The following is a 10,777-nucleotide window of genomic DNA, read 5'->3' as shown; positions in this document are numbered from 1 at the left end:
AATGGCCGCATTTCTCATTTTTCCCTGTGTCAGGCAGCGCTGATGCAAGCACAAAGCTTCTTTTGAATTAATAGAAGATGAACACTGGGGTCAATTTATCAGACCTAGAAGGAGAGAAGAAATGAGCTCAACAAGCCGAGGAATGATCTGGAATACAAAAACAAGAGCAAAATGAGATTATACTAGATACATTGCTTTATATTCTGTTTTGATTCTAATAATCAAATAGCTTTTACAGCTTTAAATTTTGATTATTCCTTTTTATTTCTTAGGAACTTAAATTAATTGAGCATATGCAAAGAATAACATATTTATTTATAAATAATTTATTTGGTGATCTGCAGATAATAGAAAAATAAATCATTTCCTCTTATATATACAATGATATATAAGAAACGTATCCTGAAGAATGTTTCTTGCTATATTGTTTTAAAGCAGCATTGTTCAATAGATACATAATGTGACACAGATGTAATTAAGAATTTTTCAAGAAACCCCATTAAGAATAATTTTAAAAAGCAGATAAAGTTAGTTTTACTAATTTATTTTATCTAGTATTTTCAAAATATTACTCCAAATGTAATCATTACGTGAGTATTAATGCAATATCTTGTATTTTTGTTTTTACATATCAAGCCTTCAATATTGATTATGCTTTTTATATCTGATGGCGTATTTTAAGTGCTCAATAATCATATGTAGGAATGGCTTATATATTAGGTAGTGCCAGGTCAAGAGAAATAGACCATTACAATGATAATTGAGAATAATCTTTTGGATGTTTTGTTGAATGCAATCATTTATAAGCTCAAATATTTACTATATACTGGCCGGGAGCAGTGACTCTCGCCTGCAATCCCAGCACTTTGGGAGGCCAAGGCTGGCAGATCACGAGGTCAGGAGTTCGAGACAAGCCTGATCAACATAGTGAAACCCCATCCTACCAAAAAAAAAAATACAAAAATTCGCTGGGCGTGGTGGCACGGGCCTGTAATCCCAGCTACTCAGGAGGCTGAGGCAGGAGAATCGCTTCAATCTGGGAGGCGGAGTTTACAGTGAGCAGAGATTGTGCCACTGCACTCCAGCCTGGGTGACAGAGCAAGACTCTGTTTCAAAAAAAAAAAAAAAAATTACTGTATATTTAGTGACTGCTATGTCATATAATCTGTATAACTAAATATATATTGAGCCTTTGCCACTCTGATTATGTGATAGTATCTTTATTTATCTTTATTTCCACAGATTATCTTTTACCAAAATAAAAAACCAAATCAAAAATGAAGCCCCATATCACTGTATTGACCATTGGAGGCATTTATGTCTTCCTTTTTCGTATCTATGTAGCTCAGTTCTTATAAGAATACTGTTTGGGAAATAAATTTATTCAAAGATTTTTTATTCAAGAGCTAGCTAACTTTATTACAAACTACCACAATTTATATAAGTTGTTATCAATCTCTGAGTCTCTGAAAGTTTAATTGTAATAATGATAATGTCATAATTACAGTACCAGCTTCATAGATAACCTGTGTATCACAGGCAGAATCCTAACCCTCCCCACCAGCAAGATGACAAATTCTGATCCCTGGAACATGTGACTATGAGAGACATCTCTCCCATGATTATATATTATGTGGCACAGCTGACTTTAAGTTAGGAGATTATCCCAGAGGCCTGGCCTAACCATTTGAGATTTTAAAAGCAGAGAATTTGTTTCCAGCTGATGGCTGAAGAAGTCAAAGAGATTCAAAACAGGAAAAGGATTCATTGTGCTCTTGTTGCTCTGAAGATGGAGGAGGTCACTGAAGAAGGAATGACATATAGCCTTGGGGTGTAGTAGCAGACATCAAGATGACAGCCATCAATGACACTCCTGCAAGAAACTGGATTTTCTCAACAACCTGAATAACCTTGGAAATAGATTCTTCCCCAAAGCCTCCAGATAGCAGTGACACCCAGTGAGTGACACCTTGATTTTGCTTTATATTGGTCTTATGGGACCTGGAGCAGACAACCTAATAAGGCATACTGGATTTATCACTTACAGAACTATGAGAAAAAAGTGGTATTGTTTTAAGCCATGAAATTTGTGGTAAATTATTACAGCAGCAATGGAAACCAATATACTATGTGAAAATATCTTGCAAACATTAACATGTTTTCTAAATTTTAGGCATTATAATTAGAACATATAATCCATTGGATCCTCTGTTTTATTTAAATTCTTTGTACATAGATTAGCCTGGTCTATTCTATGACCAAATGTAGTATTTCTAAATACAGTACTTCCTGCAGTTTTCCAATTTGTATGTTATCCTTATTAACATGAACTATTTGAGAGTAATAACAAGCAAGTGCTAATCAATTACTATTGTGGAATAACTCAAATAGTCTAATCTAATTAATGGGACATAGTAGAACACCATTAACAACATATCTACTTTATTTTCTATCCCACATACTATAGCATGGGGCAGGGTAATTTTCTTAATAAATAATGACAAGTAATTCTGATAAAGACACTGACAATAAAATTATGGTGGCAATATTCAAAATTTAAAGAGAAGACAAATATACTTCAAAATTAATGTATTTCTATAGAAGACTTTTATAGTACTTTTCAAAATCAATTGAATATTTTATTAATTGCAAGTATGTCAAATATAATAATCGTTATTCTGATATTCAAGACCAGTTGGTGAATATTATGAATATTAATGATTTATAGTGAAATTTAGTCTCAATGACTATGATTTTTTTAAAAAAGGCTTGATTTGGAGTAATACCATGCATTTTAATATACAGGTATAGAATACATGTTCCAGATAGTGTGCTGCAATGGTTATTTTTCATGTGAACACACACACGTTTTCTTAGGTTATAGTGTCAGTTTGGGTCCCCTGAGATGCAAAAGCCAGGCTAACATTAGATGATCAAAAGAATCTTGAGGAAACACCTGTGAAGGTGAAGCAGGCAGCAGAAGACACAAAGAACCTTCAGAACACAATTCAACCCTGATAGCTGTTGAAATAAGAGAAAAAAGAAAGAAATGGGAATCAGTGCCCTGGGTTACAATACAGGTCTCTGAATATTTTGGACCAACCAATTAGTGGAGAGTTTGAAGCAGAAGTTCATTCAAGGAATTCCATTGTGTGTATTGCTGGACTCTGTAATCTCCTCCCTTGGTGAGTATTTACAATTTTTGTGTTATTATTACCACTCTCTCTTAATTACTACAGATTCATTATAGATTATTTTCTAGGTTTATTGAGGAATAATTGTCAAATAAAATTGTATATATTCAAGGTGTACATCATTCAGTACACATTTATATTGTGCAATTATTACCACAATCAAATTAATTAACACAGTCTTCACCATACCCAGTTACTGTGTGTTTGTGTGTGTGTATGCATGCGTGTGTGTGTGTGTGTTCGTGGTGAGGTCACTTAAGATCTGTTTTAGCAAATATCCAGTAAACAATGTTATTAACTATAGTCACTGTGCTGTAGGTTAGAAAATTGGAAGATGTTGGTTATCCAACACAAGCATATATCTGGATATCTGCTGTTATCAGTTCTCTACTTCTTTTTCCTGTTGTCCTACCAATCCTGGCTATTTAATTGCTATGTGAATTTTAGAATTAATTAATTAATTAATTTAGAATTAATTTACCAATTTCTGCAAATACTCAGCTGATATATGGCTAGTATTTCATTCAAGGTATGGAATAATTTGGGGAAAATTGACATCTCTATGTTACTGGATTTTCAATACATAAACATGAAATAATTACCTTCCATTTAGTTAGATATAATTAATTTTCTCCTCAGTAATATTTCATAGTTTCTTGTATAAAACACTTGCATACCTTCCACTACACATATTCACAGAAATTTGGGCTTGTCTTTATTGTACCTTGTTTGATAGTGCTCAGTGAAACCATTCTCTAATAAACATCTCCAAATAAGTATTATGAAATACAAATGAGAATCTCCATCCTCACAACAGTGGGAGTACAAGATCTATATTCACTTGCTTTTTGTTGTTTCTGTTAATGAAAATGTCCAGCTGATAACATAGGTTGTGGTCCACTGTGTATGTGGTGAAAACACACTCAGAATAAAAAATGAAGATATTATTGAAGAATCCCAGTGCTACGATTATATATTTATCTCCAAAGTTAAATATATATTCCTCATATCAGAAATGTGTGTAGATCAGCCAAATTAATAATTGTTTTCTCATGTGCAAAAAGTTGTTTATGAAATAGGTCGAGATAAGCACAAAACTAAAGATATATTATAAACTAGGTGAAATCTTTATCCCCTAATCTATCTCCCTATTGAATTGAGCTTGGCTAATTCTTCCAATCAAAGTCAGCCATAAGGATAATTTCTTGAAAATGATGTGGTAGTATTATTTAAATAATTCCCTGTCTGTGTTCTAGAATGTTGTAGATTGCAGAACTATAAACTCAATTCTGTTATCAAATTCATTTAGTATAATTAATCCTCAGTTGTGAAATTTCTTTTTTTAGCCACAAATAAATTAAAATTATGAACAAATATGTTTTTTCAAGAGCTCATCTGAAAAAAATGTTGGCGTGACTACATAAGAATCACCTAAGGTACTTCTACAAATATGTATTTTATCTTTATTCCCTTTACCCAATCTCATTTAGTAGATAAGGACAGACACAATATTATATAAAAATGCCTAGGTGACTTTCCTATGTGGCTTGACTGGGGAACAGCTGTGCATTGTTCCAGCTATACAATATCATTAGTGTTATTGCTGTAGAGCATGGAAATATGCAGTACAGGAAATTAAAGCCATAATATTAATTTATTGTCAATGGACATAATTATTTTCCCTAGTTATAATCAGACTTCCTACTTTAGGGACTATAGCCTAAATGTTTGCCAATTAAACAGTTATAGCTCTTTTAGCACTTCTCCATATACACTGATCTGAATAACCCGAGTCTTTTATGTATCCCTTTTTCAAAAGGCCAAGAAATCAATAAGATTAAACAAGACCTGTCAACATCCCTTTTAATTGTGTTTGAGCAAAACTGTTATTTCCACAGTGCCACTGCCAGACTTGATTTCAGAGACCAACAAATGAAGATATTAAAAAGTTAAGAGAAATTATTCAAAATTTCATTTTCAATGAATACATACAATCCATTCAAACAGGTTATTCTGAGTCTACAACTGAAAGATATACTTTGTTTGGAGAATTATCCTTTCCTCAAATTTAACTGTGGCATTGCTCCCTTTAACAATGGGAAGAATACAAATGACATGATCCAACTTGTATTGAGAATCCAAATTCATACACTCCCCTTTCTCATTGACAGGAATAACTGAAACATATGTCTTTTCATACCATGTGGAAATATGCAACAATATTTCAGTTCTTGATTTTTCTTGGCCTTTACTAATGTATTTAGCTACTTCAATTTTTACTTTTCCATTGATCCTTCCATTTCCAGTATATAAACGTTTTTGAAATAAGTGTGGATTTTGCACGAGACAACTCCTCTCTTCCATTTTCTTCCGTTTTGTGAGGAGAATGCTCTACAGTTAATGCAGGAAATATTAAGGAAAGGCCATGAACTTGGATTTCCTGCATTCCAAATATTTTCTACTTACTTTTTTTTTTTTTTTTTTTTGAGACAGAATCTAGCTCTGTTGCCCAGGCTGGAGTGCAGTGGTGCACTCTCAGCTCATTGCAACCTCTGCCTCCCTGGTTCAAGTGATTCTTCTGCCTCAGCCTCCCGAGTAGCAGGGACTACAGGCGCCTGCCATCAGGCCCGGCTGATTTTTTTGTGTTTTTCAGTAGAGACGGGGTTTCACCATGTTAGCCAGGTTGGTCTCCATCTCTTGACCTTGTGATCCACCCACCTTGGCCTCCCAAAGTGCTGAGATTACAGGCATGAGCTACCGCACTTGGCCTTCAACTTACTTTTTAATATGAACCTCTTTACTGTCCCAGACATTCCATTTCTAGTGCCTTCCTAATTGTTCTCTAGCCCATTTATTTATTTTCCTAGCTTATGCCCCCAGATTTGTGTAGTCCTCTTAGTGGAAGATGGGAGTTCTTTGGTTTTCAGTTCTATGAAAAGTATCCATTGTTCAAGAAATTGTGATCAATTTTATCCCTTAAATTTTCTTCAAAGTTGCCTTCCTTCAATAGCTCAAATTCTGACCCTGGCCTACATTAAACCTTTTGTGTTTCTGTCTCATTCCCTTTTAATGCTTTTCATATTGTATATCTTTCCTCAGCTAGCCACCTCATAGCTCATTTCATTTATACTTCCCTATCTATATTTGGCAGGTGAACTGGACTTTCACTTAGAAAAGGCTTATTCACTTAGCTAATGAAATAGTCATAAATTAACAGGTTTAATTTAAAAAAATTGCAAGATTATGGAACATCTAGTTTACTGCATCAAATTCATATCTCTCAATCATCATTGTAGAAGAGGTGGCACATGTAAGAAGAAAGTAAATTTTAAGTGAACAAATGAACATATGATATAATGGTTTTCAGCTCTACTAACAGGCTAATGTTCCCATTCCCTGCATCCTTATCCTCTTGCCTGATGACCTAGCCCTAATCCACTTAATACAGTTGTAATTATTCAGACTTGAGTCAAACAAATGTCCAAAGGCTGATCCTGACATTCCTTTGTTGTGTGACTTTTGGCAAGTTACCACTCTTGAGCTTCAGTTTCCTCATTTATAAAATTGACCCAGTGATAGTATCTATGCCACAGAAATGATGTAAAATAATATATGTGAAAATATTTATCCTGGTATCCGAATATAGTGAACACTAAACATGTTAGTTGTTTTTCCTGTAAGCCCCTCGGAGCAGGCTGTGCTATGGCCAAGCCATTGCGACCCCTGTGACCCACATGTACACATCCAGAAGGTCTCCTGCAGCCAGAAAGTCTGGGACAACAGGAAGACCCCAAAAGAAGAAAAACAACTAGTTCCTGTCTTAGTTGATTAGCCAACCTTGCGACCTTCTACCATTGTGACATACTCTACCCTAACTGATCAATCAACCTCCTGACATGTGCCCTGTGACCCCTCCCACCTTGTGATAATGTACCTTGCGACATTCTTCCCCTGCCTGCAATAAACGGCCCCTAACTGTAACTTTCCACTGCTTACCACTGACCTATAAACCTAGCTCCAATCCCACCACCCTCCTCTGACTCCCTTTTCGGACTCAGCCTGCTCGACCTGAGTGAATAGACAGCCTTATTGCTCACACTTAGCCTGTCCAGGTGCTCTTTTCAATTAGACACATGCATAACATTTACTATATTCGGTGAAAATTAGGATTTGTTAGACATTTTTCTTTACACTTAACATATAGGCTTGATTTTTATTTCAGTTTCTTTTTAACATTGATTAAATAACCTTATTTTAAATTGTGTGTTGGTTATTTATTCTAATGAACACATGAAAAAATTTTGGATAGTGACATGTATATTTAAAGAAAAGAGATATGTGATTTCCAACTGATACAATTATTAGATCCAATATGACTTTCTGCATTAAAAAACAAAAACAGAAAAACAAATGATCTTCATTGAAACTGCATGTGGCTTGATATTTGGAAGAACAGTTACATGTATCTTCAGATTTCTTATGCAAGTGCCACTATTACAAAAAAATAATTTGTGTTTTTTTCCCATATTGTTAACGTGTATCATTTTGCATTAATTTGTCTGGCATTTGTTAGGTTTAAAAGACTTTGGAACATAGTTTCAAGGTTTGATTTTATTGCTATGTTTACACAATAAAGCTTCATTTAAAATATCATTAAATAAGACAAAAACTTACATTCCTCCCTTTAGAATCTCAGTAAATGTGAGCACTTGAGAGCTTGCCATTTATGATTAGTATTTCATGGTACATCAAGTAAGCATCATTCTTCACAAACATAATAAGTTTCCAACTAGTGTATGTAATACCTATAAAATCTAATGTGGCTAATGAACAAGAATGAAATGATGGTAATCTATGGGAATAAAATAAAACATAAAACAAAGGTAAACAATATATTGTAGAAACAGGGACACCTTAGAAACAAGGGTGTAATTTAAAGTTTAAAATACAAAAATCATGCAAAATAAATGTGCAGGAATATGCACTACCAATTCTTTTAATTTTGAGTTAAATAAGAAATAATGCTTATTTGGAAGATAGGCAAATAGATGGTTTAATAGATGATTATTATGATGAAAAATATTATCGACTGTGATACACCAATACAATGGCACATGTTCTGTGAAATAATGAGATGGGAGAGTTCCCTTGACCCCTTGTAGGACTTGTAACCAGCGTGGCTTGCTTACTTGGCTAGTCACTGTGCTCAAATCCATCATGGGAGTGGGAGAACTCAGGTGAGCAGGTATCTAGGCCAGGGCGAGCACTTTTGGGCTCCAGCCCCACAGTAGCATCTAGGGGTTTGTTATAATTAATGCTCCTTTAGCAGTTGCTGTCTGCAGATGGCTAAATGTTAACCAGCTCAGTGGAGAGTCAAGTTGACAGCCTTTTACACCCTACCCTCTTGGTACCTGGGTTCTTGTTAGGCATCCAGGAAGCACCAGGTCACATGAATGGTTTGAAAGGTGATGAATGCGGAGGATTTTATTGAACGGTGGAAGTGCCTCTCAGCAGAAAGGGAGCTGGAAAGGAGATGCTGTGGGAAGAAGGTGATCTCTGAGTGAAGCTGCCTCTATCTGTAGTCTCCAAGGCTCGGTTGTTTCTTCTCCTCTAGAGGTTCAGTTGCTTCTTCTCTTCTGTCCTTCTCTGCTATGCCACTCTGCTCCTCTGGCAGTGAAAAGCTTGGGGTTTTTATGGGTACAGGGTGAGGGGCATAGTGAGCCAAAAGGCAGCAACACTCAGGCAAGAAAATGGGGATGTGAAGGATGTGAAGTTCTCATTTAGGGCCACGGGTTTAGGTTTGAGGGTGGAATCTTTGCCAGAGACCCCGCCCTCTTTTACCCAGTATTTCCCTGTCTCCTATCCATATCAATAATAAGTTAAAAAGATTGCTAGTTGGAATCAGAATTAGAGATTTGGATGGAAATGTAAAATAAAAAGTAAAAGGTATTTCAAAAAAGGTCTTTGTAGCATGTGCATTTTTTTCCTATTGGGTTTCTTTCTAAAGTATTTTATTTTTCCCCCACTAAAGGCAAATTTTCTTGTAAGTAACAGCTAATGAACATTGTTTTCTTGTTTAGTCTAAAGTTAGTTTCTGGGGAAAAAAGCATTAGGTTGTATGAAACATAATACATATGTCAATGTTTTTCCCTTGCCTAATAGCTAAACTGTACTTATTGCTGATTTTTTCAGACTGTTTGCCGCTGCTTGCATCTCCTCCTTTCAAACACAGGGGTAATGTATATTTGACAAATGTACAAGACTTTTTTGTCTAAGAAAAAAGGAAAATAAAACTCTTTCTCCAAAAGGAAGAAAAAAATTGGCATCAGAAAATAACATTTTGCTGTGACTACATATTCAAAATGGAAATGAAGTTATCAGCTTATTCAGGTACTGCAATCAAAATGAATATAAAGAAAGTACACACATTCTAATAGCTTCAGTGTCTTCTATGTACATTTTATTCACTATGAGCAATTTTTTCTGATTTTTTTTCCCATTGTAAAAATTTTTGTGCTGAAAAAAACAACTTGCTCTTACTATAAAAATCAAAATAGAGAAATAGTAAAACTTAGTGGGAAACTTATGTCTTTTGAGGACAGACAGACTTGGGCTTGACTCATATGTGGACCAATCTTGAGGTAGTGACCTTGGGCTAGTAATTAAACCTCTTTGAATTTTATTTTTCTCATCTATTAGATTGGGCTAGTAATACCTACATCTTACAACTATGGTGAAGTACTGTGAGGATTAAATGTGTTGAACTTGCTTGGTATGCCTGATAGAGTTAATGTGGATGAATGCTACTTAACATGATGAATATTTCTTCGCTACTATGTACATAAGTTAGTAGTTGGAACATGGTAAGCATTTGGGATATTGTAGATATTAGGTTGTGATAACTCACTTTTTGCTCAATTTCAATATATTTTTAAAATTAGACATATTAGTACAGAGATTCATAAGGAGATGTGTCATTCATTTTTCATAGAGTGGTTGAATGACAACTAACTGCTATTTCATTGTTATTTATTTGAATATATGGCATAATGGCATAATATTACATATATCTTATAACATATAAATCTAATCATGTTACCAACCTTCTTTGAAACCTAAAAAAATATTTTACTGCCTAGTTTAAACCAAAAATAAAATTTTGGGCCCCTCAACCAATTGAATGGACCCCCTTCTTGGCCAAGGAGACTGCAGAGATACCTGAAAAACTAGTTCAGGCCATGATGGAAATGGAGGATTGGACATGCCTCATTATGCCCTTCTCCCTTTGGAGTTGTGGAAGGAAAATCAATCTCAGTACCCTAACATCACTAACCCAAAGGAAAATGTCAGGCTGGGTACCGCTTCAGGCAAACCTGCCTCTCATTCTATTCCTGTATAAGATAGCTACATAAAAGCTACATATCTCCCTTACAATTTGCCTACGAGGAAATTCCTTGTAGACAAAGGATAAGCAGAACACAAAGTTATCCCTATGCTCACATGAGACAAATGCATATGCAATTGCTTCCTTTGCTCTACTGTTTCACTAAGCCAGACAAAAGCACAAATGACTATCTCTGTAA

This window comes from Papio anubis, chromosome 15 (assembly GCF_008728515.1).
Source record: "Papio anubis isolate 15944 chromosome 15, Panubis1.0, whole genome shotgun sequence".
In the NCBI taxonomy this organism is placed as follows: Eukaryota; Metazoa; Chordata; class Mammalia; order Primates; family Cercopithecidae; genus Papio; species Papio anubis.
The sequence above is the reverse complement of the archived record's forward strand: the minus strand, read 5'-3'. Positions refer to the sequence as shown.